Here is a 7462-nt window from a genome sequence, read left to right as displayed (position 1 = left end):
TGGTGGAATAGAATAATTAAAGAACAGATGCAAAAGGAGGGAGAGAATGAAATGTGAATGACAAAAATTAAAATATTATTTATTTTAAACAACTAAATTGAACTGTTAAGTTGTCCCATGGCGAGTTGGCCGTAGCAAGTTGGCTTGAAAGCGTCCACAACTGAGAGACAGACTTGCAACTGGCCTCTGCAGTTGCAGCCCAGCAGAAGCCCCCCTTCTCTTGCAGGCAGAAATCTACACCCATTGTAAACAATGTAAGACTGCCAAAAGCTAGTGATACTCATATTTAGAAACATATTTAATGTAAGATTCAGGCTTCTCTGACTTGATTTTCCTGCCAAGGAAGAAGGTTGGTTGGAAATTTGTGGAGCATGGAGTCCCAGTTTAGATGCAGAACAATAGGTTGAGAAAGATAAAGTACAAAGCAGAGGAATTTCCAAATGCAGACAAAGTTCACGTGGTCTTAAGTGCAAGGCTTTGTATTTTCAGATATGGGTGGGGAAAGCCCTGGGTTGAAGTCTGACCTGATGGGAGGCAACATCTCATGTTCAATCACTGTCAAAACAATGAACAGGCTCCTATCTGGACATGTATTTAGATAACCAAGGGCCCCCATCCTAGTGGAACACCAGATCAAGACTGCGATAACCCTTCATATTTGGTCTGAATTCCTCGTCTTCAATCCCGGAGTAGTTCATTCTCCTCCCCTCCCTTTGTCCTTACTCTTCATACTTGTTGGGAACAATGACATTTCAGTACATTATCTTGGAAAGTAAACAGAAGATATTTCACCATTGTTCAAATTGCCCCAAGTAACAACAATCTCTAAAGATATTGATCTACTTCCTGGAAAGGCCAAGAGCAGACTGAAGTCAAACATTGGTCTCAACACTTTCAGCATTCCTCAGATTTTAGACAAAGATCAGTTTCCTCCCAGTAAGTTGGAAATCCTGTAGTCCTTGTACTACCCCAGGGTGTGTGAAGAATTTATCCTATTTCTCTCTGCTTGTCCAAAGTAGGGCTATCAGAACTGGGATGCAAAAACCCTGATGACCACTAGTTGGCAGTAATAACTTTGCTGCCACCCAGTGGTTGTTTGTTTTTTTGCATGTTGGGGAGAAGTGGGGGGAGAGGATGTTGCAGCCTGAGAAGGGAATCCAGAAGCAATTTCAGTTGAAAAGCTTTTTGCCACTGCTGAGCTGAACTGCTGTAGTCTCCACCCGACCTTGAGGCAGTCGAAAAAATATGCTGGCATGACATTTGCTGTTCACAGCCTTGCTCTCCATCCTGCTTTTATTGTCTTGGTTCCCATTCACGGCTGTTGCCAGCTTTCCCTCCCAAGTAATGGGTGATTAAGCCTAACAGCTTTCACACGCCTTGAGGCTGTCCTTGGATGGTGTCAGAGTAAGGGGGTGGGTGGGATGCTTCTCTGACACTTGTACAATTAATGAAGACTTCAGCTTGTCTCCTTTGTAAGCTGGAGGCAAACACGAGGAAAAGAAGATGGGAACCCAGCATGGAAGAAGAGGAAAAAAAAACATCGGCAGGAGATACTGGTCCAATAGTTGGGTGCAAGTTGAAACAATCCCTAAAACTGGTTGCTAAAAGAGTTTTTTTTCTCAGTGGGCTTGCTTAGGATCTTGTCTGTTGAAGCCAGAGGGCACAGATAGCATTTTGAGAGTGTAAGAGCTAAGGGGAAGGGTTGTGTTGGTGAGGATGGTTTGCCCTTGCCCGATGTGCCTGCCTAATGGAATGCAAATCCCGAAATAAAAAAGACAAAAACAGTGACACTCTAAGATCATCAAGATCCCAGGGTCAAGGATGTCCGAAGGGTATCAAGATGGTGGATTGTGAAAGTGCAATGGAAGCTTTGCCCATTTGTATGTGCACTGCACACAAAACCTGCATGACAAATGGACAAAGCTTCTGTTGCCCCACAGGGCCCACTATCTTGCCTCTTTGAATTATACCAAAAAGAAGTCACCCCAGGGCTCCAAATTATAAGCAGAAGCAACCCTACAAAACCAAATGAAGTTCTCATTATATTCTGACACAACAAACTAATCCTTCAAGGACAAAAAAAACCTGCAGATCTTCCAGTTGTTAAACTGCATCTTCTACCATTGACTTATGTTTAGCAGAGGCTGCAAGGAGCTGTCAACATCAACTGGAAGTGTGTATGTGTGTGTATGTATGTGTATACTTTGAACTTGAAGCCTGATGATTATCTGAACTAGTCTGTAGTTTTCTTGGCAAGATTTCAAAAGTGTTTTGCCATTGCCTGCTTTTTTCCTAGGGCTGGGTGGGCGTGACTGGCCCAAAGTCACCCAGCTGGCTTTATGCCTCAGGCAAGACTAGAATTCACACTCTCCTGGTTTCTGGCCTGGTTCCTTAACCACTCCATCAAATTGGTTCTCAGCAACTGGGATAGAGGACACAATTCTCCTCCCCACTATTGTAATAGCAAGCTGAGTTATAGCCTCATGTAATGTAAATACGGAGGACAAGTGGACAGCATCCTGATTCATGGAAAGTGAGAACATACATGAAGGAACTTACAACAGCCGCTGGCAATAGTGATCAATCTAATAAAGGCCGATTATGCTTAATGAAGCACTTAATCCCAGCATCCATCCATCCCAGCAGTGGCAATCAAGATGACCTTCAGGCTGCAGAAATGGACCGGGGGAAGACAAAAGTCGATCGCCTTCCTAAAGGAATATTTTTAACTGGGAGGACCCCATTTGTTGTGGATGAAAACATGCCACCAGAATGCCCATATCTATTTGTTCTATGCTGCAAAAAGGGTGTGTGTGCAGGCTCTACTTTGGATTGACATGCAAAACAATGCAAATGACCAGCTGTCTGCAAGGAATATAAATCTTTCCATTCCCCACCATCCAGTCAGAGCTGAAGAAGCTTCTTGGATGAGAAGTGAAAGGTCTTCACAGAAAAACAGGAAAGTCCAGTTGCCTCTTGAAAAAGCCCCTTTGGGACAACCATGACCTGGATGACTGAGAATCTAAACAGATATTTAGCTATGCACTTTGGGATGAACACCATTCGGATGGCACAGGAGTATGAATGGGTTTCCGGGGGGCGGGAATGCAGATTAGGAACCATTTTCACTTCAGTCTGAGATGCAGACAACACAGACTCATTCCCAGCAGCCTGGGCCTATGTTCAGCAGTGAAGGGACCCAGGGCAGAAAACATCCTGCAGAAAGCACAGCTCCACAACACAGTCCTTTCAGCAGTTTGCAAGAAGGCTCCACACCCATTTGCATCACTTAGGTGAGCCTGAGGACACAGACAAACCTCAACGACTCTAAAAGAAGGCAAACGGCCAAGCTGTCTGCAAGGAATATCAAGCCCTCCATTCCCTACCATCTAGTCAGAGCTGAAGAAGCTTCTTGGATGAGAAGCGAAAGGTCTTCAGAGAAAAACAGGAAAGTCCAGTTGCCTCTTGAAAAAGCTCCTTTGCACAACCGTGACCCGTATGACTGAGAATCTCCAAAGGCAAAGTGGAGCCTTCTTTTTCCCCCATTCAGCACAGTCCTAGTTTGCACACAAGGTGGCACTGAAAGGCAGCCCAATTCTTCCATTAGGAGCTTTAGAGAGAAAGGAAGATTTGTCTGTGTGTGTGTGGGGGGGGGGGGGAAGGCGATTTGCTGAAAGGCGAGTTTCTCATCACTTTATGGCTTGAGCAAGGCCATTAGCTGTGTGCTCGTGCTGAGCTGGCCTCGGTGCGTAGCAATTGAGATCTTCCTTTTGAAAGAAGGATAAAGTAGTCCTCTACCTGCTTTTATCCTTCTCTGAGCTTTTAGCACAGCCTCAGACTCTCTTACCATTTTGCCAGTCCAGGGATGTGGAATTCAGGGTCAACCCGCTCAGCAACTGACTCTCCGTGTTGGTTAGTTATGTTAAAAAGGAAAACCTCAGGGGGAAAAAAAATGACCCGTAACATTAAAAGTGATACAGATGCATTTCTTAGAGATGAACTTAATAGCAAGGCAATCTTTAGGATCACTTTGGACCTGCATCTTCTTCTTTTTTTTGTCTTTTTGAGATTTCTATTGAGGACCAATGCAATGTTTCTGTATATATACAGTGTGAGTATAGGGAGGCTAATATGATCATTTCGAACTTCTTATGTTCTCATCAGTTAGTCACACCCTTTTTATCTGAGATTCGTAATGACTAACTGATGAGAACATAAGAAGTTCGAAATGATCATATTAGCCTCCCTAAAATTCTTTATTAGCAATTTGAATAATTTACACAAATAATGAGCTGTCATAAGTTGTGACTATAACCTGTGGATAGCCTTGAGTTAGGCCAAACAGGAAAGAAAGATTTAATTATAAATAAATTATATATAAAGATGAGTACACACAATGTCCATAAATATTGCATTTTATTTGAAAAAGCCTCTTGTCCCCCCCCCCCCCGCTTTCGCTGCCAGTTTTGTAGCAAAGGATCTCTCTGCTTCTCGAAAAGAACCAAAGGACAGGTGTTTTTAAGGGATTCACTCTTAAATAAGCAGGCAATTTCAGAGAGGCTCAACATTAATTCAGTTTCACAAAGCCTGCTAGGTTTCTGTTCCCATTGTCTACAATTCCTCTATCAGAAAACAGGCTACGTGTGAAGGAGACCCCGTGTCTTTTGTACAATCAGTTTAACACGAGGAACCAAGCATTTTAACATCTGAATACGGTACCACTATTGAAAAGGCACCTGGCTAAATTGACATGTATCAAAGCAATTCAGGTTGCAAAACTATTCCACACTTGCTGTTAGGATTGAAAAACAAATAAACATAAGAGTAATCAGGGGAGAGACTAGAATGGGGCACTCACATATATTTTTTTTAAGAAAAAAAGTTTTACACTGAAATCTTAACTAAAACTAGCAGATCACTTTGCTAATCCTTAGGGCTGCCAGCCTTTTTTTTAAAGGATTAGCAACTTAATCTGCAAATGCATGAACTATATATATATTGTTCTGTTGTAGCACTGCTTACAACACCAGGAAAGAAATAAAAAAGATCAGAAAAAAAGATTTCAAAGGTTAAAGTAAATTCTTAAGATGCAAAGTCGGGGCTTGATCCATTGTATCAAGAAAGAGATAAAAGGCTTTTTGTGGGCTTATAAGAATAATTACAATAAAGAAAGCCTATAAAGAAAAAACCCAGTTGGCTGAAGAGATTCTTAATCTGAGTTACATACATCCACAGTCAAGCGGATGAAGTTTCCTGCAGCTCAAAGTTTGGTCTTGTGGATAGTCATTTATACTGTATATTCTTCTGCATCAAGTCTAGAGGAGCCATATTGTACATCCAAGCCAAGCACCATGGGCTTGGTAACAGGGTGCTGAGGTTCGGATTTTTGGATTATCTCCTTCAGAAGTTCCATCAGATGGAAAGAGAATGTCCTGGCTTCCAAACATGGCCAAACTGGCCTCTTCTCCAAGCGGTCTTCCAGCCAAAACGATGTACACCTCCCTGGAGATCAGCCTTTAGATCCTAATGCGATGGAGCAAATGAACATAAAGGAAGGAAAAACACTTCACCAGGCCAGAATACAAGGGGGAATCTTAAACTAGTTAGTTTACATGCCCACAAAATCTCCTTCTCTTGAGTTTGCTAAAAACAGGACCCGTATCTGCAAAACAGAGAAACTTGCAATAGTTGGAACACTAGAAGTGCACTTCCTCAAAAAAGTCTAGGACAGCTGGAAGGGACCTGTCCAAACCCCTGCTCAAACAGGAGAGGCTATAGCATTTCAGAGAAATCGTTGTCCAATCTCTTCTTAAAAATTTCCAGTGTTGGAGGACCCACAACTTCTGGAGGCAACCCATTCCACTGGTTAACTGTTCTCACTGTCAGGAAATTTCTCCTTAGTTCTGGGTTGCTTCTCTCCTTCATTCATTTCTACCCATTGCTTCTTGTCCTGCCTTCAGGCACTTTGGAGAACAGGTTGACCCTCCCCCTCTTCTCTGTGACCTGCCTCTCAATTACTGGCAGACTGCTATCATGTTATCTTCATTTTCATTAGACTAGATACACCCAATTAATAAGTAAGATAGTAATCACAACCATGTGATCAAAGCCCTAACCTCCTTTTTTAACATGTACTATACCCAATGTCTTGACCTCTTTGACCTTCTCCCTGTACAGTAGGAGATGCGGGGTCAATTGCCTTAGTGGGTGGTTTATCATCCAGAGCCATCATACTGTTTGTTCGGAGATAGCATGTTATAGACCAAAGCATTTTGGTTTTGTTATGTCAGTTTTATATTAACCTGGTCTTATGGCACCACCGTGCATCCATGTGTTGATTCTGAATACAAATCCCTTTGATTTTAGTGGTATCTACTCCCTAAAGCAGGGGTCCCCAACCCCCGGTCCGTGGACCAGTACCGGGCCGCAGCATGCCAGCAACCGGTCTGCCTAAACAAGCAAACCCCATTCACAAGATGCAGGCCGCACACAAAACCACGCTCCCTCTGGTCTGCAGAAAAACCTCTCTCCGCGGAACTGGTCCCTTGTGCCCAAAAGGTTGGGGAACTCTGCCCTAAAGCATTGATTCTCAACCTTGGCTAGGTTAAGATGTGTGGACCAACTCTTAGAATTCTTGAACCAGCATTCCAGGGGAAGTTACCAAGGTTGAGAAACGCTGCTTCAGGGAGTAGATATCATTAAAATCAAAGTATATCCACCAAGCAATCTTAAATCTACCGACTTTGAGTCAGGTTGACCCATGGGAACTGCCTAGTTAGGTCCTGTGCAGTTTTCTTGGCTGGGTTTCAGAAGAGGTTGGCCATTGCCTTCTTCTTCTTCCTAGGGCTGAGAGGAAGGGACTGCCTCAGGGTCACCCAGATGGCTTTGGGCCTAAGGTGGAGAACATCGTTTTGTAGAATGATCTCGTGTCTTTTCAGTGTTGAGGAATGGTTGCAACTCAAAGGTGACGCCAGGCTCAATTCCAGACTGAACTAAGAAAGCCTCCCCAGCCAGATCTGTAGCACTCCAAATACTAAGCGCAGGAGTCTGACTCCGTATTGGGCAGCTACAGTGCAGAGTTGTGTTTTTTTTAAGTAGGAATCTAGGGAGCAGTTGTGGCAGAAGTGGAGATGATTATTGTACAGCTTGGAGGAAAGAACTTCCATCAATTTAGGGCTCCAAAGATTGAAGTCACATAGACAGACAGGTGTTCTTTACCAGCTCCGATGGTAAAGACCCTACCTCGACTGGTATTACCTTCTCTGGCTGGCAGTCGGTTTTTCCAGATTCTTGCGAAAGAGATCTCCCCATCACCTCTTACCTTATCTTTAACTGGAGAGGCTGATAATTGAACATGGAGCTGTCAGACTACAAAGCCGCTGTTCTTCTACTGCAGAGGTGGGGAAAGATGCCCCCTTCATGACTTCTGGGGATTCTGGGAGTTGAAGTCCAGAAGTCATAA

The sequence above is a fragment of the Vipera berus genome (assembly GCF_964194415.1).
Source record: "Vipera berus genome assembly, chromosome: 9".
NCBI classification, from domain to species: Eukaryota; Metazoa; Chordata; class Lepidosauria; order Squamata; family Viperidae; genus Vipera; species Vipera berus.
Note: the sequence above shows the minus strand (reverse complement) of the source record.